This window comes from Oncorhynchus keta, chromosome 22 (assembly GCF_023373465.1).
Source record: "Oncorhynchus keta strain PuntledgeMale-10-30-2019 chromosome 22, Oket_V2, whole genome shotgun sequence".
NCBI classification, from domain to species: Eukaryota; Metazoa; Chordata; class Actinopteri; order Salmoniformes; family Salmonidae; genus Oncorhynchus; species Oncorhynchus keta.
The window spans coordinates 58,431,166-58,455,180 of NC_068442.1; the positions used below are offsets into that span (position 1 = coordinate 58,431,166).

Consider the following 24,015-nt stretch of genomic DNA (forward strand, 5'->3'; position numbering starts at 1 on the left):
TGGTAACTGACCTTCTGTCGTGTCTCTCTGGTAACTGACCTTCTGTCATGTCTCTCTGGTAACTGACCTTCTGTCGTGTCTCTCTGGTAACTAACCTTCTGTCGTGTCTCTCTGGTAACTAACCTTCTGTCGTGTCTCTCTGGTAACTGACCTTCTGTCGTGTCTCTCTGGTAACTGACCTTCTGTCGTGTCTCTCTGGTAACTAACCTTCTGTCGTGTCTCTCTGGTAACTAACCTTCTGTCGTGTCTCTCTGGTAACTAACCTTCTGTCGTGTCTCTCTGGTAACTGACCTTCTGTCGTGTCTCTCTGGTAACTGACCTTCTGTCGTGTCTCTCGGATAACTAACCTTCTGTCGTCTCTGGTAACTAACCTTCTGTCGTCTCTCTGGTAACTAACCTGACCTCTACTTGTTCCTGGGCAGCCGCTACACAGCGTTACATCTGACTCTTGCCACCTCCCCGGTCAACAACAAGACTCAGGCCCTCGCACGGTTCTGGCTGGGATCTTACCTCAGGACTCTGAGGCTGATCCCAGTCGACCTACGAGCCCCAGTCTCTTTCCTGCTACCCCCGCACTACGTCCAGCTCCAGAAGTTTTTAAGACATTTTAAACTGGAAAAAGAAACAGTCCCAGTTTTAACTAAACACCGCTCTCTTCTCTCTCTTGTGCAGGATCGGAAACCAGTGTGTCCAGTGCGCGGGCTCGCTCTAGGCGAGCCCACAACGGTCTGGCGCAACGTGGCCCATCCTGCTCTCCTGAATCGGCATCGGGACCTGTCCTGGATGGTCGCCCACGAGATCCTCCCGGTCAGGGCCGTTATGCACTCACGGGGCATGGCGAGGACATCCGCGTGCCCCCGACCAGGCTGCGGCCAAGAAGAGTCGGTGAGGCACATGCTCTGGGAGTGCAGAGCTGCCAGGGACCTGTGGAAGGAAGCAGGCCTCCTGATCACCCTGTGTCTGCCAGCAGGGGAGGACCTAACACCTCAGCTCGTGCTGTATGGGGTGGGCCGAAGGTCTATTCCATCAAAGGCCTTCACAAAGTTCTGGCCCACCCTCACGTGCCTGAAGGAAGAACTGTGGTCCTCACGCAACCTGCTAGTAGGGAAAAGCGTAGAGACCACACCCCAGGCAGTGGCCATGGTAGCCATGGAAGCACTGGGATGGTACGGAAGGAAGAGGGCCTCGACCCCAGGCGAAGGGTCCCCCACAACACCCTAGGTCCCGGCGGCCACGGCCTGACAGCGCTGCAGCGCCTAGGGCGATGCGCCTAGGGGAGGGATCTCCTCTGGGCCCCGACGGAAGGGATGGTAATTTATTCAGAGGAGCAGGATGAGGTGAGTTAGATAAGGACCCACCCCGTTCCTGTACAAGGGACCGAAGACAGACTTTTAACAAAGTGACTTTTTAACATGTTTTTCATGTCTTAAAAATGTTTGACCCTTGTTAGATCATTAGTACACATTTTAAATGGCTTTTACATATTTGATGTTTTTACAAGGAAAGTACTTTTATTCATGGTTGTTTTCATTGGTTTTAACAACATGTACTTTTTAACAAATTTAAATGTAACTTTCAAATGCTGTGTTTTATGCCTTTATTGACGTTTTTATGTGTATAAATGATGTAAAAAATGTATGAGCTGTTTTTAAAGGAATTGTGTAAATAAAACTTTTCCGGAAAAAAAAATCTGTTCTTATCAGTTTAATATCTGATACGTCCCCTATCTGGGGACCATATATTAAATTGATTTTTGGAATAGGGAGATGGAATAGGGGCTTTCTCCGTCCACTCCACGCATCGACCTGGTATTGCAGTACTTCCAGGAACGGTGCACCCCCTTTCATTGTAAAGAGAAATCAGACAGAGGAAACAGAGTTGCTTCGTTGGTTTATATTGTATTTTCACATTGAGCAACTTCATTTCAATATCAATGATGGCTCGATAGTGCTGGTCAAATCGGTCACCGTTTTATTGACTACGATAGCTGTTGGGAATGGGGTGCGTTCATCTTCCAATCAAAGATTTTTCGTCACGTGCACGGGATACTTACTTGCAAACTTTCCTCAACAGTGCATGATCAAAAATATATACACATAGCTAAGTAATAAAGTAGTTAAACATTTTTTTTTTATGATTGGAAATCTATACAGTAGAAGACTATACAGAATAAACTATGAAATGTGCTAAAGTAATGTACTGGTAACATGGACATGTCTGTTAGAGTTGCGTAAATTCAAATCTGGTATCACGATAAATATAACAATGAGTCACCGATTTTATACTATGTATTTTTTATTAGCTAAGTAATAAATGGCAAATGCAACTTTCGTATATACGGGCTCACTGTAATACCACGCAGGGCAGAACAGAGAACTGACAGGATGTATGTAAACAGTATTCTTTATACTGTGATAGACAGTTCCAACCCGTCTGTTGGCCTATCACAGTAGAGACTGGGCGTGGTTTAAACTTGCTCAGCCTATTGCAGGCGCTCAGGCGGGTCCCCGCCTCTTGGCGCTTCTGTTGATAGATGTAACTTGCTTGTGAAGAACATCCAGGCTCTCATGCTCCATACCGTTATCTCGCACCTGGCTCCTGTTATCTAACAAAAGACCGCTTGTTCTCGCAACACCCCGCTCTGAATGTGCCCCCCTCCCAACTCATTTGAACAGTTCCTGCCTTCATGCTTCTCTGTATTTTGTTTCAAGTCAGCTATGTTGCATAACACATACATACATCCACACAAGCCAACAGCAGATAATATTCAATCATATATATGGTAATGGCTATAATGTAAAATACAGGATCCAACATGTCTCACAAGCAACTGTCTGTATGTATTAGTTTCTCTCAATCACATAAAAGGATTTCTTTGGAACAATGTTGTCGATTTTCAAAACAGAGTCCACAAGACACACAACTTTTGCAAAACAGTAAATGCATTTCGAAAATGTTTTTTAAACACATAAAAACATGAAGAAAAAATATGTTGTACCGTCAAAATTGAAAATACATTCATCAAAATAACAACTGTAAGCAAAAATGGGTCTCCGTACTACTTACTATAGCTGACCCTGTAAAACAACTAACTGGTGTGTGACAGTAAACTTTTATATATACGTTTTATTTGATTTGATTAATTCCTGTCTTACTTTGGGGTGATTTGTGTGTATCGTTTTGTACTGCAAGGTTTTACTGTATGGAAGGAACATGCACTGTTGGCTCTAGGAACATAAGCGCGATAACAACTGCAAAATACGTGCACGCGGTTCGCGACCAAAATGTTCTCGTCGGATTTGTTTGTCTCTAAATAGTTCACTCTGCCACTTCTCGCGATGTTAGAGAGAGGACGTACTTCCGGGTGAGGCACACAGATCACCTCGTGGAACACATTCCGGTTGGAACTGCGACTAGCGAAGCCTTTCTAGGATATAAGTTTGTTTCGGGCTTAAACTTGGTGAAAAGGCGTCAGAGATGCTTGTTTTATTTGAAACCGCTGCTGGTTATGCAATATTTACAGTGAGTATTTAGCTAAAGTTATATTCTAAATTCTAATAATTTTAGATGGGTGCATGACAATTTTCAATCATTGAACCGGGTTCGCGGTGTAGCTAGCTAAATACGTTGTTTTCCTGGAGTAGCTAGATATTGTATTAAAATACAAAGTATTTCAATGTCAAGACCTGTTTAACATTGTTTATAGTATACATGGCTTCTCTATTTAGGTCGTCGTGGTAGTTCTCGCATGCAAACCTTTACCGCAACGAGGCCTTCTCATTCAACACGCTGCAGTTAAGCAACCACGTTGCATGTGGCAAGTTACCTAGATCTGCTGGATATACAGATACTTTGCTACCTTGGACCTGGCTTTAGTAATTATGCAACTATTTGAACCCGTTCTATTTTCGAAGTTAAATAATTTATTTGTTGCCAATGTTTACCCAACATTTCAAATAGGCTTCTCTTCCATTACTTATCCTAGGATAGGATAAGTAATCCTTCTCACCCCCCCCCCCCTAAAAGATTTAGATGCACTATTGTAAAGTGGCTATTCCACTGGATGTCATAAGGTGAATGCACCAATTTGTAAGTCGCTCTGGATAAGAGCGTCTGCTAAATGACTTAAATGTAAATGTAAGTCAGCATAACTGGTGCGTGGTACTTTGGAGGGACCGCGTGCTGGCTTTCTTGTCACACATTACTGACGGGTTTTAATGACAACACATGTAAACCGAGTTGAGTTCATGCAATTAATGTATGGTATGCCCGTGTACTTGATAGAACTTTAAACCTTTTTTGTTTCAGGTCCTCGATGAGTCAAAGCTCCAAGAGGTGGACAGTTTATGGAAGGAGTTCGAAACTCCGGAGAAGGCCAGGAGAAGGCCAACAAAGTGTGAGTTATGTCCCCATGTCTGGAGAGAGGAGTGTTTAGATTCGAGGGGAATACGTTGTCAATGAACAGTAGTATTACACATTATCAGCATAAGGAACATGTTTCTGGAGTTGACAAATAACATGTCGCCACCATTTCTCCTTCCAGAGTGACGTTGAAGCACTTTGAGAAATTCCAGGACACAACAGAGGCCTTGGCAGGTAGACAGAATACTTTAACCTCCTGTTGTTGCTCACTATAGTTTACCAGTTAGTGCACACGGGCTGTCAGTCAAGGCTTCTGCATGCTTCAGCTAGGTGAACCAACAGTGTGTTTGCATACTAAGCAGCAATAGTAGTGTTTGTCCAACTTGAGAAGCCATAGCCAGTATACACTTCCTCAAACTAGTCAGAAATAATTGAAGATGGCTCAAGAAATGGCATGTTTTTTTCCTTTTATTTTTACAATTTTAAATCTACGTAAGCTGTTTGGTGCAGTATTTATGAAGTTTGAAAATGTGCATGGAAAACGAGTATCGTTTTAAGTTTTTTATTTTTATTTTTACCTTTATTTAACCAGACAAGTCGGTTAAGAACAAATTCTTATTTTCAATGACGGCCTAGGAACAGTTCAGGGGCAGAACGACAGATTTGTACCTTGTCAGTTCGGGGGTTTGAACTTGCAACCTTCCGGTTACTGAGACCGCAGCTAACCTTAACCATCATAACAAACACTGACAGCAGTTGGTTGTTGAACTCACCCCCTAACAATGTTGAGTCTATGAATAAATACATATTACTAATGTCCCGTGTCTAAATGTTGGAACTATAACAGTCCTTTGTATATGTAGTGTATGTGGACACACTGTCAAATTAGTGGATTCGGCTATTTTAGCCATATCCGTTGCTGACAGGTTTATAAAATCGAGCACACAACCATGCAATCTCCATAGACAAACATTGCCGTCAGAGCAGCTCACAGATCACTGCACCTGATCATAGCCCATCTGTAAACAGCTACCTACCTCATCCCCATACTGTATTTATCTTGCTCCTTTGCACCCCAGTATCTCTAATTGCACATTCATCTTCTGCACATCCACCATTCCAGTGTTTAATCGCTATATTGTAATTGCTTTGCCACCATGGCCCATTTATTGCCGTAACTCCCTTATCTTACCTCATTGCACTCACTGTATATATACTTTTTCTATTGACTGTTTTGTTTATTCCATGTGTAACTCTGTTGTGTCAAATTGCTATTCTTTATCTTGGCCAGGTCACAGTTGCAAATGAGAACTTGTTCTCAACTGGCCTACCTGGTTTAATAGAAGTGAAATATATATATTTTTTATATTGGCAATAGAATGGCCTTACTGAAGAGCTCAGTCACTTCCAATGTGGCACCGTCATAGGATGCCACCATTCCAACAAGTCTGTCTACCACGTTTCTGCCTTACTAGAGTTGCCCCTTTTATTGTGAAGTGGAAACGTCTAGGAGCAACAACGGCTCGGCTGCAACGTGGTAGACCATCAGGACACAGATGGAGTCCATGATCACTGGGCTGCCCCCTGGGAGATCAGCGCCATGTCTCTGGGACTGGCTCACAGGTAGGGTGGAACACAGACAACGCTTGGTGTTTTGGATTTATTAGGATCCCATTAAATGACGCCAACTAGTCTTATAACAAAAGACATTACAAACACTTTATAATTTACTCACATCAATATGTAGTGTGTGTTGCCGATGATTATATCATGCTGTCTGAAACCTGGTGTGGATTTCCTCAGCATTCGTCACTACCCCTGAGGCAGCACCTCCCTCTGTCGTATTCATAGAAGACCTGAAAGGCTGCTATGGCAGATCCTGACCTGTTTCTGTTTCCTCAGTCTGTCCCGCTACAAGCTGAAGTTCAGCCCTGACAAAGTGGATACCATGATCGTTCAAGCTATCTGTAAGTACCTCCTCTTAGACCAGGGATGGGCATCTTTGATGGGGGTGGGGGCCACAAAAACCTCACGAGGGGCCGCAACACATCTCACATCATTACCCCCCACCTTGCAAGCAAAACATTTTAGCGGCCCCCTCACGTGACAGTGAAGAGAATTTAACTTTTAGCGTTCATTTCCTACAATTCTACTATAGACTGTAGGCACATTAGTGCAGTTTTTAAGATGACTGATCAATGGGCCCTGGTCGGTAATTCGACTACTGTGATTGGTAAATTAGTCGAGCGGGTTAACTTATCAATTACACAACAAAACGCTGACAGGCCAATGAGATGAGTTCTCTCCCCAGTACAGGGATGTGGGTCCGCGGGCCTACAGGAGGTGGGCCAGTGGAAGCCTGTTGCTCATCCCTGTCTTACTCTGTCCATGTAAAGGGACAACATAAAACAAGGATACTGTTATACAGACAAAGGAAACGCATAAAACACTTGATTATCTGTAGACAGGTGACTAGTATTATGGGCTGTAGGCAGGTGTGACTAGTATTATGGGCTGTAGGCAGGTGTGACTAGTATTATGGGCTGTAGACAGGTGTGACTAGTATTATGGGCTGTAGACAGGTGTGACTAGTATTATGGGCTGTAGACAGGTGTGACTAGTATTATGGGCTGTAGACAGGTGTGACTAGTATTATGGGCTGTAGACAGGTGTGACTAGTATTATGGGCTGTAGACAGGTGTGACTAGTATTATGGGCTGTAGACAGGTGTGACTAGTATTATGGGCTGTAGACAGGTGTGACTAGTATTATGGGCTGTAGACAGGTGTGACTAGTATTATGGGCTGTAGACAGGTGTGACTAGTATTATGGGCTGTAGACAGGTGTGACTAGTATTATGGGCTGTAGACAGGTGTGACTAGTATTATGGGCTGTAGACAGGTGTGACTAGTATTATGGGCTGTAGACAGGTGTGACTAGTATTATGGGCTGTAGCTCAGTAACAGGTGTAATTAGTGTTTTGATCTGTGCAGCTCTGCTGGATGACCTGGACAAGGAGCTCAACAACTACATCATGCGCTGTAGGGAGTGGTACGGCTGGCACTTCCCTGAGGTGGGGAAGATCATCACTGACAACCTGGCCTACTGCAAGAGTGTCCGGAAGATAGGCGCTCGTACCAACGTGGCAACCACCGACCTGTCTGAGCATCTCCCCGAGGAGGTGGAGGCAGAGGTCAAACTGGCTGCAGAGATCTCCATGGGAACGGAGGTGTCCGAGGAGGACATCGGCAACATCATGCACCTGTGTGACCAGGTGATAGAGATTACAGAGTACCGCACCGAACTGTACGACTATCTGAAGAACAGGATGATGGCTATCGCTCCCAACCTGACTGTCATGGTAGGGGAACTGGTAGGGGAACACGGCTCATCTCGCACGCTGGTGAGTCATGATCTAACGGCCAATCACACAGCAGGAATCATTCACAACACAAAACAAGCGGTGATTAATATGACTATATGTCACAATCCTGATACCTGATGCTTTTCAGTCACTACCTCATCTGAGCTTGAATTAAAACCTTTTACCTAGACACTTGTAATAGGCAGCTGGAAACGCCCAAACTGCTCCTAAATGCTCTGGTTCTCTCTGACAGGGTCCCTGTTGAACCTGGCCAAGCACCCGGCCTCCACAGTCCAGATCCTGGGAGCAGAGAAGGCCCTGTTCAGAGCCCTGAAGACGTGCAGAGACACGCCCAAATATGGTCTCATCTACCACGCCTCTCTGGTGGGACAGACCTCGGCCAAGAACAAGGGCAAGGTGAGGCTTTTGTTCCAGCCATCACTAGAAGTAGAATGTCTCTCCACACTACAGTACTGCTGTCATGTTCCAGGTGTGATCTAGTTCTAATCAGAATGTCTCCACTCTACAGTACTGCTGTCGTGTTCCAGGTGTGATCTAGTTCTAATCAGAATGTCTCTCCACACTATAGTACTGCTGTCATGTTCCAGGTGTGATCTAGTTCTAATCAGAATGTCTCTCCACACTACAGTACTGCTGTCATGTTCCAGGTGTGATCTAGTTCTAATCAGAATGTCTCTCCACTCTACAGTACTGCTGTCATGTTCCAGGTGTGATCTAGTTCTAATCAGAATGTCTCTCCACACTACAGTACTGCTGTCATGTTCCAGGTGTGATCTAGTTCTAATCAGAATGTCTCTCCACACTACAGTACTGCTGTCATGTTCCAGGTGTGATCTAGTTCTAATCAGAATGTCTCTCCACACTACAGTACTGCTGTCATGTTCCAGGTGTGATCTAGTTCTAATCAGAATGTCTCTCCACACTACAGTACTGCTGTCATGTTCCAGGTGTGATCTAGTTCTAATCAGAATGTCTCTCCACACTACAGTACTGCTGTCGCGTTCCAGGTGTGATCTAGTTCTAATCAGAATGTCTCTCCACTCTACAGTACTGCTGTCATGTTCCAGGTGTGATCTAGTTCTAATCAGAATGTCTCTCCACACTACAGTACTGCTGTCATGTTCCAGGTGTGATCTAGTTCTAATCAGAATGTCTCTCCACACTACAGTACTGTTGTCATGTTCCAGGTGTGATCTAGTTCTAATCTGAATGTCTCTCCACTCCACAGTACTGTTGTCATGTTCCAGGTGTGATCTAGTTCTAATCAGAATGTCTCTCCACTCTACAGTACTGCTGTCATGTTCCAGGTGTGATCTAGTTCTAATCAGAATGTCTCTCCACACTATAGTACTGTTATGTTCCAGGTGTGATCTAGTTCTAATCTGAATGTCTCTCCACAGTACTGCTTTCATTTTCCAGGTGTGATCTAGTTCTAATCTGAATGTCTCTCCACAGTACTGCTGTCATGTTCCAGGTGTGATCTAGTTCTAATCAGAATGTCTCTCCACACTGTAGTACTGCTGTCGCGTTCCAGGTGTGATCTAGTTCTAATCAGAATGTCTCTCCACTCTACAGTACTGTTGTCATGTTCCAGGTGTGATCTAGTTCTAATCAGAATGTCTCTCCACACTATAGTACTGTTATGTTCCAGGTGTGATCTAGTTCTAATCTGAATGTCTCTCCACACTACAGTACTGTTGTCGTGTTCCAGGTGTGATCTTGTTCTAATCTGAATGTCTCTCCACACTATAGTACTGTTATGTTCCAGGTGTGATCTAGTTCTAATCAGAATGTCTCTCCACTCTACAGTACTGTTGTCGTGTTCCAGGTGTGATCTTGTTCTAATCAGAATGTCTCTCCACACTATAGTACTGTTATGTTCCAGGTGTGATCTAGTTCTAATCTGAATGTCTCTCCACAGTACTGCTTTCATGTTCCAGGTGTGATCTAGTTCTAATCTGAATGTCTCTCCACAGTACTGCTGTCATGTTCCAGGTGTGAGCTTTGGATAAAAGCGTCTGCCAAATGGCATATATTATTATTATTATTATTATTATCTAGTTCTAATCTGAATGTCTCTCCACAGTACTGCTGTCGTGTTCCAGGTGTGATCTAGTTCTAATCAGAATGTCTCTCCACTCTACAGTACTGTTGTCATGTTCCAGGTGTGATCTAGTTCTAATCAGAATGTCTCTCCACACTACAGTACTGTTGTCGTGTTCCAGGTGTGATCTAGTTCTAATCAGAATGTCTCTCCACACTACAGTACTGTTGTCGTGTTCCAGGTGTGATCTAGTTCTAATCAGAATGTCTCTCCACTCTACAGTACTGTTGTCATGTTCCAGGTGTGATCTAGTTCTAATCAGAATGTCTCTCCACACTACAGTACTGTTGTCATGTTCCAGGTGTGATCTAGTTCTAATCAGAATGTCCAGGTGTGACTTGTTTTCTAATCAGAATGTCTCTCCACTGTACTGCTGTCATGTTCCAGGTGTGATCTAGTTCTAATCTGAATGTCTCTCCACAGTACTGCTTTCATGTTCCAGGTGTGATCTAGTTCTAATCTGAATGTCTCTCCACAGTACTGCTGTCATGTTCCAGGTGTGATCTAGTTCTAATCTGAATGTCTCTCCACTCCACAGTACTGCTGTCGTGTTCCAGGTGTAATCTAGTTCTAATCAGAATGTCTCTCCACACTACAGTACTGCTGTCATGTTCTAGTCAAGCTTCTTTCTCTCCTCTCAGATCTCCAGGATGCTGGCAGCCAAAGCATCTCTGGCGATCCGCTACGATGCCCTGGGAGAGGACACAAACGTGTGAGAGTTCCGTGCCAGGAATGCTGGAGGCCAGACTACGCCACCTAGAGGAGAAGGGAGTAAGTAGCTCTCTCTCTGCCCCTTACTTCTAGAGGCCCAAAACAACCAGCCCACATGAGATGCCAATCAGTGATGATGACTAATGTCAACAGTCCTGAAACTACCTGATGCTTTTCAGTCACTACCTCATCTGAGCTTGCATTAATAACCTCACTGGTGTACGTTGGACGCTAGCGTCCCACCTGGCCAACATCCAGGGAAATTGCAGAGCGCCAAATTCAAAAACAGAAATACTCATTATTTTAAAAATCTGAAAACATACAAGTGTTATACATAGTTTTAAATATGAACTTCTTGTGAATCCAACCACTGTCAGATTTCAAAAAGTCTTTACGGCGAAAGCATACCAATGTGATTATTTGAGAACATCGCCCAGCAGACAAATCATTACAAAACAGTCACCAGCTAAGCAGAGTTACACAAGTCAGAAATGGAGAGAAAATGAATCCCTTACCTTAGTGAAACCATGTGAAGATAATCAAAGACTTTAATTTATTCAATAAATGTTCCTTTTGTTCGATAGTCTCTATATCCAAAAACCTCAGTTTTTGTTTTCTTCAGTAATCCACGGCTCAAACAGTTACAACAGGCAGACAAAATATCCCAATTGTATCCGTCAAGTTCATAGAAACATGTCAAACAATGTTTTATATTCAATCCTCAGTTTGTTTTTAGCCTAAATCGATAATATTTCAACCGGACAATAACGTTGTCAATATAAAAGGTAAAGCAGAAAGGCTCTCGGGATTGAGCATTAAAAATCTCTGACACTGTAGGGTCCAGTCATTCAGACTGCTCTTACTCCTGCTCTCGGGATTGAGCATGAAAAAGCTCTGACACTGTAGGGTCCAGTCATTCAGGCTGCTCTTACTCCTGCATTTTTCAGAATAACAAACCTGAAACCATTTCTAAATACTGCTGACATCTCGTGGAAGGCATAGGGACTGCATAGCAACAGTCATAAGTCAACGGATACTGTAATGGCATTGTATAGAGAACTATACAACCAAAAATCTACTTCCAGGATGGATTTTTCTCAGGTTTTCGCCTGCCAAATCAGTTCTGCTATACTCAGACATTATTTGAACCACTTTGGAAACTTTTGAGGGTTTTCTATCCAAATCTATGCATATCCTAACTTCTGGGAATGAGTAGCAGGCAGTTTAGTTTGGGCACGCCTTTAATCCAAAATTCCCGAATGTTGCCCCCTACCCTAGTGAAGTTAAACAGTGCTATTCTGCTAGTCCCCTACTCATCTCCTACTCTACCGGTCCCCTAATATTGTGCTGACCCTGGTTTATCCCTTCAAATCAGAAGAATCAGTGGAACAGGCAAAGCCATGGTGAAGTCTGACAAATACCAACACAAGAGGTGAGTTAACCCTGGAGACTACTGTATTGGGTAACTAACCTTCTGTCGCGTCTCTCTGGTAACTAACCTTCTGTCGCGTCTCTCTGGTAACTGACCGACTGTTGCGTCTCTCTGGTAACCAACCATCTGTCGTCTCTGGTAACTAACCATCTGTCGCGTCTCTCTGGTAACTAACCATCTGTCGCATCTCTCTGGTAACTAACCTTCTGTCGCGTCTCTCTGGTAACTAACCATCTGTCGCGTCTCTGGTAACTAACCATCTGTCGCGTCTCTGGTAACTAACCATCTGTCACGTCTCTCTGGTAACTAACCATCTGTCACGTCTCTCTGGTAACTAACCATCTGTCGCGTCTCTCTGGTAACTAACCTGTAACTGACCAAAAATCCTTCTGTCGCGTCTCTCTGGTAACTAACCTTCTGTCGCGTCTCTCTGGTAACTAACCTTCTGTCGCGTCTCTCTGGTAACCAAAAATCTGTCATCTCTCTGGTAACCAACCATCTGTCGTCTCTCTGGTAACTGACCATCTGTCGTCTCTCTGGTAACTGACCATCTGTCGTCTCTCTGGTAACTGACCATCTGTCGCGTCTCTCTGGTAACCAAAAATCTGTCATCTCTCTGGTAACCGACCATCTGTCGTCTCTCTGGTAACCGACCATCTGTCGTCTCTCTGGTAACCGACCATCTGTCGTCTCTCTGGTAACCGACCATCTGTCGTCTCTCTGGTAACCGACCATCTGTCGTCTCTCTGGTAACTGACCATCTGTCGTCTCTCTGGTAACTGACCATCTGTCGTCTCTCTGGTAACTGACCATCTGTCGTCTCTCTGGTAACTGACCATCTGTCGTCTCTCTGGTAACTGACCATCTGTCGTCTCTCTGGTAACTGACCATCTGTCGTCTCTCTGGTAACTGACCATCTGTCGTCTCTCTGGTAACTGACCATCTGTCGTCTCTCTGGTAACTGACCATCTGTCGTCTCTCTGGTAACTGACCATCTGTCGTCTCTCTGGTAACTGACCATCTGTCGTCTCTCTGGTAACTGACCATCTGTCGTCTCTCTGGTAACTGACCATCTGTCGTCTCTCTGGTAACTGACCATCTGTCGTCTCTCTGGTAACTGACCATCTGTCGTCTCTGGTAACTGACCATCTGTCGCCTCTGGTAACTGACCATCTGTCGCGCCTCTCTGGTAACGTCGCCGTCTGTCGCGCCTCTCTGGTAACGTCGCCGTCTGTCGCGTCTCTCTGGTAACTAACCATCTGTCGTCTCTGGTAACTGACCGTCTGTCGCGCCTCTCTGGTAACGTCGCCGTCTGTCGCGCCTCTCTGGTAACGTCGCCGTCTGTCGCGTCTCTCTGGTAACTAACCATCTGTCGTCTCTGGTAACTGACCGTCTGTCGCGCCTCTCTGGTAACTAACCGACTGTCGCGTCTCTCTGGTAACTAACCGTCTGTCGCGTCTCTCTGGTAACTAACCGTCTGTCGCGTCTCTCTGGTAACGTCGCCGTCTGTCGCGCCTCGTCACCGTTTGTTATGTGATTAAACTGATTAATCATGTAACTGTAATTACTTAAGGAAGTCAGGGCACTAAGGAAAATATCTGATCATTCTGATTAATGAATTATTAAATTGTAAATAGTTGGTTATCTGCACGAACCCAGTCTTCACTGAGTCATCCATACATCAATTGTCTTAAAATAATTTATTTACTAAGTAATTCACAGAAATGCATCACACAAACAAACAAAATAGATATATTTACAAAGAAATGATACAATACAGGGCATGTGCCCTAGTGGGCTAAGTAGTTTTCCACTTTAATTTTGAGTGGGACTCCAAATCCAGACTTTTAGATTAACTAACTTCAAAGTAATGACTCGGGACGTCGGGTTTGATACGAAAGCTTCTTTTAGTAAGAATACTTGTTTACGTTACATTTAACAACAATTGTTTTGGTACAGAGCAATGCAGGTAAGATGCTGTCGGAAAGTCAGCCACAATCACTCGCACCTGCACATAATTGGCGCGTTATCACTCATTCCTCTCGCAAGGCATTCTGGGACTTGCAGTCAAAAAGCGCAATTCAACACAACCCAATACAATTACATATGCAAATAAATCCAAAGAAATATCTCTAGCCACAGCTCAAAGAATAAACTTAAACATTGACTCCAACACATTAAAGTTAAAACACAGACTTCCATGGTTTGACAAATTTGATTTCCATTGATAATTTGTGTGATTTTTGTTGTCAGCACATTCAACAATGTAAAGAAAAGTATTTTAATAAGAATATTTAATTCATTCAGATCTAGGATGTGTTATTTTAGTGTTCCCTTTATTTTTTTGAGCAGTATATTTACAAAGAAAGGATGTGCCCTAATGGCAGCTTGTTAGACAGTGATAATTATAACAATTGAAATGCTAATCCTTCGCATATGAACGCTCACTCATTCGGGAACAATTGCAATCAATATATATTTACGCTCCGTGTGTCGTCGGTATCTCTGTTGAAACGTTTGTTTCTGTTGGAGAGTTTGTCCGCTCTCTGTCGTGGTTAGAATGGCTGGTTCAGTGACATTCATTCATGTCGTTATAGGATAGATATTTTGGCTGTTGGTTTTCGCGTTCAATGATCCGAATTCCTACCTGCAGACTAGTAATTAATATCAAAGACTTGTTCTATTCTGTCGGTATCGATAGTCTTAAGAGTTTAACCACGTGGTATGGTTAAAAGATTCAGCCATCTACTCAAACCTTAGGTTTATGGTCTCTACTCAAACCTGGGCCCTCTTGTGGTAAGCTGGTCTGCAACCTTTAGCCATCTTGTAATTGAGGTGAGCTGGTCTGGTGATTGAAAACCTAGGTTTTATTCGGAAGAGCAGAAAAGGGCCTGTCCCAGGACACCAGACCATAACTGTGCTCATGGGCGGTCCTCTGATTTAGTTAAACTCCAAAGGGAATTGGAGTTTCCTTCATTAAACAGTCCAAAATCACATTACACAATTTCACAGTATCATCCTCTTTCATCTTATACAACAATTAGCCTCATATCTGAAGCTGTTGTATAAACATTTATGGTAATGTGGCCGTATTGTCTCCCATGAGTTTCACAAAATATTACCCAACGGACCAGTTCGTAGCTGGATTCTTCACTGATCTTTTATACATTCTCCAGAACATAAATGTTGTTCGGTTCTCCAGTTCTGTGAGGTGGAAGAAATTCCTTTGTTCTCTCTATGAAAACTCACTCTCTATATACTGTGGCCATGAGGAGATAATCTCCTGGAATTTACGACCTCTCTGACCACAGCAGCCTGGTTTTAGGAGACTGGGGGGATGGTGCTCGCTGTACCCAAAGAGGGTCTTGACAACCGATAGTTGTCGGTTCTTTCGACCAAGGACTGGTTAAATTTAAAATGTGTCTTTTTTCACGGACATCGTTTGTTGGAGTCAAATCAACTACATGCGCTAAGCTCCCGAACCCCATATGTGCTAAGCTGTTAGATGAAATAATACATAAATGACTGGAGGGAGCCAGAGATCAAGATGTTAACCTGACCATCCTCTGGTCCTGCTGGCTTTCTCTGATTCTGGCATTACTCTCCTGAAGGTGGTGGTAAATGGGCAACACGAGGAGTCTGCAACCTTTCATGTGGATTTTATCTTAGGCTGTCATTTCTACTGATCTGCAGTTATCGCTTTCATATGCACCTTTTTGGGTAATAAAATGTATTTTCAATCATTCATGTGGTTAATCAAAATGATATCTAAGTGAAAGTGATACAAACCTAAAAAGTAACTTCTATTGCAAATGTGTAAAAATGTCCTAAAGCAAACAAATAAAACATTGTGGCCTGCAGGTATAAAATATCCTGAAATTATCATATGAATCACACATGGCCTGTCTGCATTGAACTATGTATCTACTTGGTCTGGGGGGGAGGCCCTATGTATCTACTTGGGGGAGCATGGCCCTATGTATCTACTTGGGGGGGAGGCCCTATGTATCTACTTGGTCTGGGGGAGGCCCTATGTATCTACTTGGTCTGGGGGAGGCCCTATGTATCTACTTGGTCTGGGGGAGGCCCTATGTATCTACTTGGTCTGGGGGGCTCTATGCTCGCAACTTGGTCTGGGGGCCCTATGTATCAACTTGGTCTGGGGGGGCCCTATGTATCAACTTGGTCTGGGGGAGGCCCTATGTATCAACTTGGTCTGGGGGAGGCCCATATCTACTTGGTCTGGGGGGCCCTATGCTCGCAACTTGGTCTGGGGGGCCCTATGTATCTATGGTCTGGGGGGCCCTATGCTACCATAACCAACTTGGTCTGGGGGGCCCTATGCTAAACTTGGTCTGGGGGCCCTATGCTCGCAATGTGGTCTGGGGATCTATGCTAATGGGGAACTTGGTCTGGGGGCCCTATGTCAAACGCAAACTTGGTCTGGGGGAGGCCCTATGTATCAACTTGGTCTGGGGGAGGCCCTAAAATCAACTTGGTCTGGGGGGAGGCCCTATGTATCAACTTGGTCTGGGGGGAGGCCCTATGTATCAACTTGGTCTGGGGGGGGGGGCCCAATGCTCGCAACTTGGTCTGGGGGAGGCCCTATGCTCTCATTTGTTTCCCCTGCCTGTGAGCTCGGGACAGACAGCTGTAGGCTATTTGATCAAGAGATGGGAAGTAATCAGGTAGCCCTATTTTATGACGTTTCCATTGGATCCGAGCATGACATGAGTGGTCAAAAAGGAGAGAGCTGGGAATATTTTTCAAATACATTGAGGAACTTTTGTAATTCTCAATGGATGGTAAAACGGTATGTTTGCTTGCTGTTTTGAGGTGACAAAGCATCCTTCTGTAGCTCAGTTGGTAGAGCATGGCGCTTGTAACGCCAGGGTAGTGGGTTCGATTCCCGGGACCACCCATACGTAGAATGTATGCACACATGACTGTAAGTCGCTTTGGATAAAAGTGTCTGCTAAATGGCATATTATTATTATTATTATTATTATTACTTTGAGAAGCTCCACAGGTCATTATTAGTGGTGCGTTAAGCCCATCAGAAATACTAATGTAAGCATACATTCGCGCGCAGGCGAGGCAGCATATAGGTCTACTTCTATGCGTTTGCGTTCTTACTCAACATTGACAGGAGCGCTGCCAAACAAAATAAGGACTAAATTAACTGGTAAATGAAATGCTAGAAACAGTTTCTCTCACAAGTGTAGCATAGGTTGTGCACTGCAAACAATGTGTCCACTCCAACAATGAGAATGCTGAAAGACTAATATATTGAATGCATTAACTGAAATTACCATAACCAAACAAGCATTGTAGATTGTAAATGATAGGAATGAAGGGTAAATGTAGTACTGGTGATGTATGTAATGGGGAATTGATATACACTAATAATCAAACGCAAACAATTCACTGAGATGGTCGTGAATCAGAAAGGTGTCTCGTGTGCCATAAATTGACTTGCTACTGCTCGACTAAAACATCTTGGTCGACCAACAGCCTTTAAACTAATCAATCGACCGTCGGCTAATTACCAACTGTGCTGTTAACTAACGTTCTGTCATGTCTCCGTAGTGACGTGAAGGTGTACGACCCCCTCCGGAGACTCCACCCTCCCCCCTGTTTCCAAGAAGAGGAAGTTTGAGGAGGTGGAGGAGGAAGAGGTGGCCACACCGGTGAGTCAAAACCAACAAACCCAAGAAAGAACCTGTGGAAGGTCAGTTGATGAACTCTTAGCCATAATCCTGTTGTATAACACAACCCATAACATGATACCATAATACACCATCCATCCTGTTATATAACACAACCCATAATACACCATCCATCCTGTTATATAACACAACCCATAACATGAGACCATAATACACCATCCATCCTGTTATATAACACAACCCATAATACACCATCCATCCTGTTATATAACACAACCCATAACATGAGACCATAATACACCATCCATCCTGTTATATAACACAACCCATAATACACCATCCATCCTGTTATATAACACAACCCATAATACACCATCCATCCTGTTATATAACACAACCCATAATACACCATCCATCCTGTTATATAACACAACCCATAATACACCATCCATCCTGTTATATAACACAACCCATAATACACCATCCATCCTGTTCTATAACACAACCCATAATACACCATCCATCCTGTTCTATAACACAACCATAATACACCATCCATCCTGTTATATAACACAACCATAATACACCATCCATCCTGTTATATAACACAACCCATAATACACCATCCATCCTGTTATATAACACAACCCATAATACACCATCATCCTGTTATATAACACAACCCATAATACACCATCCATCCTGTTATATAACACAACCCATAATACACCATCCATCCTGTTATATAACACAACCCATAATACACCATCCATCCTGTTATATAACACAACCCATAACATGATACCATAATACACCATCCATCCTGTTATATAACACAACCCATAATACACCATCCATCCTGTTCTATAACACAACCCATAATACACCATCCATCCTGTTCTATAACACAACCCATAATACACCATCCATCCTGTTCTATAACACAACCCATAATACACCATCCATCCTGTTATATAACACAACCCATAATACACCATCCATCCTGTTCTATAACACAACCCATAATACACCATCCATCCTGTTATATAACACGATACCATAATACACCATCCATCCTGTTATATAACACAACCCATAATACACCATCCATCCTGTTATATAACAACCCATAATACACCATCCATCCTGTTATATAACAACCCATAATACACCATCCATCCAGTTATATAACACAACCCATAATACACCATCCATCCTGTTATATAACACAACATCACCATCCATGTTATATAACACACCATCACCATCCATCCTGTTATATAACACAACCCATAATACACCATCCATCCTGTTATATAACACAACCCATAATACACCATCCATCCTGTTATATAACACACCCATAATACACCATCCATCCTGTTATATAACACAACCCATAATACACCATCCATCCTGTTATATAACACAACCCATAATACACCATCCATCCTGTTATATAACACCATCCATCCTGTTATATAACACAACCCATAATACACCATCCATCCTGTTATATAACACAACCCATAATACACCATCCATCCTGTTATATAACACAACCCATAATACACCATCCATCCTGTTATATAACACAACCCATAATACACCATCCATCCTGTTCTATAACACAACCCATAATACACCATCCATCCTGTTCTATAACACAACCCATAATACACCATCCATCCTGTTATATAACACAACCCATAATACACCATCCATCCTGTTATATAACACAACCCATAATACACCATCCATCCTGTTATATAACACAACCCATAATACACCATCCATCCTGTTATATAACACATCCATCCTGTTATATAACCCATAATACACCATCCATCCTGTTATATAACACAACCCATAAATACACCATCCATCCTGTTATATAATCTGTGGCTCAGTAACACAACCCATGGTAGAGCATCCATCCTGTTCTATATAATACACCATAGTGGGTATAATACATTTCCATCCTGTTACCACCATCCATCCTGTTATATAACACACCCATAATACATCTGTTCTATAGTCAACCATCCATCCTGTTATATAAAAACCCATAATACACCATCCATCCTGTTAATAACACAATTATTATTATTCCATCCTATTATTTACACCATCCATCCTGTTCTATAACACAACCCATAATACACCATCCATCCTGTTATATAACACAACCCATAATACACCATCCATCCTGTTATATAACACAACCCATAATACACCATCCATCCTGTTATATAACACAACCCATAATACACCATCCATCCTGTTATATAACACAACCCATAATACACCATCCATCCTGTTATATAACACAACCCATAATACACCATCCATCCTGTTATATAACACAACCCATAATACACCATCCATCCTGTTATATAACACAACCCATAATACACCATCCATCCTGTTATATAACACAACCCATAATACACCATCCATCCTGTTATATAACACAACCCATAATACACCATCCATCCTGTTATATAACACAACCCATAATACACCATCCATCCTGTTATATAACACAACCCATAATACACCATCCATCCTGTTATATAACACAACCCATAATACACCATCCATCCTGTTATATAACACAACCCATAATACACCATCCATCCTGTTATATAACACAACCCATAATACACCATCCATCCTGTTATATAACACAACCCATAATACACCATCCATCCTGTTATATAATACACCATCCATCCTGTTATATAATACACCATCCATCCTGTTATATAACACAACCCATAATACACCATCCATCCTGTTATATAACACAACCCATAATACACCATCCATCCTGTTATATAACACAACCCATAATACACCATCCATCCTGTTATATAACACAACCCATACACCATCCATCCTGTTATATAACACCCATCCCATCCATCCTGTTATAAACCATAATACACCATCCATCCTGTTATATAACACAACCCATAATACACCATCCATCCTGTTCTATAACACAACCCATAATACACCATCCATCCTGTTTCTATAATACACCATCCATCCTGTTATATAATACACATCCATCCTGTTCTATAACGCAAGGGTAGTAATATACCATCCATCCTGTTATATACCACAACCCATAATATGTCCATCCTGTTCATAACACATGACTGTAATCCATCCTGTTAATAACACAACCCATAATACACCATCCATCCTGTTATATAACACACCATCCATCCTGTTATATAACACAATCCATATCATGAGACCGGTTCTCAGCCGTCTGTTAAGTGCTATTGTCTCACGGTGCTTTCTGTTTTCATTCAGAACCAGAGGCTTCAACGGCAGCAGAAGAAACTCCCAAGAAGAAGAAAAAGAAGTCTAAGAAAGCCGAGGAGGAGGCGATGGACGTAAAGGAAGAGGAGGCGACCGTCTCTCCCACAGAGGAAGTACGTAGCTGATGGGGACATGCCTCCAGAATATATACATTCCTGCTCATCTAAGCCGTTCTGCCTGAACGAACATACTAATTTGTTATTTCTTGTGATTTACAGTCGTCAAAGAAGAAGAAAAAGAAGAAAAAGGTCAAGGAGGAAGAGGGAGATTAATCTGGTTGGGGAGAAACTGTATTATATTAGAACTTTTAGTTGTCGTTGTATCTACCAGGGCCAGACTGACTCGTGTATCTGACCGTTTAAAGACTAGAGAACTGGAGACGGAGGTTATTTCAGAATGACCAGCAGCTCATCTGTTATGAGACTTGATGATGGTGTATAAATCCTCCTGTGGATTTGAGTTTCAGATGAACCTTTAGTTTACTGTAACCTTATTATTACTAATCAACTAAAGACCCAATAGACTGTCTACAATATCAATGTCCATGTTAAAACACTTCCTTCCTCCACTGGTTTAACGATGTGCCTTTTTTAAAGATGGGTTTTATCTGCTGTGTTTGTCCATAAGTGATTAAATCCATTTTCTCAGTCAGCGGTATTTCCTTTCATTCCAGCTATGGTGGATTCAGACCCCTTGACTTTGTCCACCTTTTGTTACGTTACAGCCTTATTCTAACATGATTCAATAGTTTTTTCCCATCAATTTACACACGATACCCCCCCAATGACAAAGCTAAACAAGTTTAGAAATGTGTTTACATTTATTCAAAATACAAAACTAACATAATTTAGTCACTTCACCCCTTCCTACATGTGCAAATTACCGCAACTAACCTGTACCCCGCACACTGACTCAGTACCTGTACCCCCTGTATATAGACTCCACACTGACTCAGTACCGGTGCCCCCTGTATATAGACTCCACACTGACTCAGTACCGGTACCCCCTGTATATATCCTCCACACTGACTCGGTACCGGTACCCCCGGTATATAGCCTCCACACTGACTCAGTACCTGTACCCCCTGTATATAGACTCCACATTGACTCTGACTACCCCTGTATATAGACTCCACATTGACTCTGTACCGGTACCCCCTGTATATAGCCTCCACATAGACTCTGTACTGGTACCCCCTGTATATAGCCACCACACTGACTCAGTACCTGTACCCCCTGTATATATAGACTCCACATTGACTCTACCAGTACCCCCTGTATATAGACTCCACATTGACTCTGTACCGGTACCCCCTGTATATAGACTCCACACTGACTCAGTACCGGTACCCCCTGTATATAGACTCCACACTGACTCAGTACCGGTACCCCCTGTATATAGCCTCCACACTGACTCGGTACCGGTACCCCCGGTATATAGCCTCCACACTGACTCAGTACCTGTACCCCCTGTATATATAGACTCCACATTGACTCTGTACCGGTACCCCCTGTATATAGCCTCCACATTGACTCTGTACCAGTACCCCCTGTATATAGACTCCACATTGACTCTGTACCGGTACCCCCTGTATATAGCCACCACACTGACTCAGTACCTGTACCCCCTGTATATATAGACTCCACATTGACTCTACCAGTACCCCCTGTATATAGACTCCACACTGACTCTGTACCGGTACCCCATGTATATAGACTCGTTAGTGTTACATTTTATATTTCAGTTTATTTGGTAAATATTTTATTACTGTCATTGAACTGCACTGTTGCTTAAGGGCTTGTCAGTCAGCATTTCACAGTAAGGTCTACACTTGTATTTGGTGCATGTGACAAAGTTTGATATAAGTATTCAGACCCTCTACTCAGTACTTTGTTGAAGCACCTTTGGCAGTGATTACAGCCTTGAGTCTTCTTGGGTATGATGCTACAAGCTTGGCTCACCTGTATTTGGGTAGTTTCTGCGTACAACTTCAAGGCCTCTCCATCCTCCTGCTGGTTCCAGCTCCGTCACAATGCAGTTGGACAGTGAAGATGAAGAGGATTTCCTTGCCAATCTATGATTCATCATATGTACAGTACGTACGCAAGGAGTGGACTTTCTGGAACTGGTGGAGAGACACAGCTGATGGTGGCAGTGTGAGCGAGAACAGTGGCAATATCTGGAGGAAACCATGGAGCAGCTAGCCTGCCAAGCAGCACAACAACCTGGAGAGAGATGCCTAGCACACACATTATTTGAGTTAAGCTGCTTGTTCACTAAGATAGCATATATACCTTGTTATTAGCTTGTATTTATAATTGTTGATCAGTTAGGTAGCATGTTTACTACCAATACACTGCTTAAAACTATAATTGTTGAGAATGTGTTGGTTTACTAGTTAAGAAAATAAATAAAATTGAATTGTTCAGTAATGTGTAAATGTATAATAAACACAGTCCTAAAACCTAGAAAAAGGAAAATGGACAACCCACCCAACTCATGCCCTGACCATACTAAAACAAATACATAACAAATGATCTCAGGTCAGAAGGTGACACATGCAGGACAAGCAAACGGGGGAGCACTTTGATGTCTTGTTCGCAAAAGCAGCTGCTATGGCAACAAAGTTGGACCAACAACCTATTCAGATGCCTCACATCCGCAAACTTTCAAAACGTTACACCGGTCAGGCTGCAGCCCAGTGAATACTCAGCCCACATCCATCCTGATGCCCAGTCTTTGTACAGAGCCCAGTTCTACAACACCTTGGACACAGTGAATACTCAGCCCACATCCATCCTGATGCCCAGTCTTTGTACAGAGCCCAGTTCTACAACACCTTGGACACAGTGAATACTCAGCCCACATCCATCCTGATGCCCAGTCTTTGTACAGAGCCCAGTTCTACAACACCTTGGACACAGTGAATACTCAGCCCACATCCATCCTGATGCCCAGTCTTTGTACAGAGCCCAGTTCTACAACACCTTGGACACAGTGAATACTCAGCCCACAT

General features: G+C 43.0%; 1 long non-coding RNA gene, 1 other non-coding gene and 2 pseudogenes across 4 annotated transcripts; all 4 read left to right on the plus strand.

Annotated features, from left to right (window-relative positions):
• The first annotated feature begins 1,307 nt into the window (after positions 1 to 1,307).
• On the plus strand, positions 1,308 to 21,650 carry LOC127910823 (nucleolar protein 58-like; annotated as a pseudogene).
• On the plus strand, positions 1,668 to 1,842 carry LOC118381689 (uncharacterized; annotated as a pseudogene).
• On the plus strand, positions 7,818 to 7,897 carry LOC127910839 (small nucleolar RNA SNORD11B). The gene has a single exon (XR_008076304.1). It is a non-coding gene; the product is annotated as a small nucleolar RNA SNORD11B (small nucleolar RNA).
• On the plus strand, positions 8,298 to 10,402 carry LOC127910807 (uncharacterized). 3 transcript variants are annotated; one of them, XR_008076266.1, is made up of 5 exons: positions 8,298 to 8,934; positions 8,995 to 9,221; positions 9,282 to 9,398; positions 9,633 to 9,742; positions 10,239 to 10,402. It is a non-coding gene; the product is annotated as an uncharacterized LOC127910807 (long non-coding RNA). The 3 variants fall into 3 exon arrangements; XR_008076265.1 differs by lacking the exon at positions 9,633 to 9,742; XR_008076267.1 differs by lacking the exons at positions 9,282 to 9,398; positions 9,633 to 9,742 and having other exon boundaries at positions 8,995 to 9,111.
• Positions 21,651 to 24,015: the final 2,365 nt, after the last annotated feature.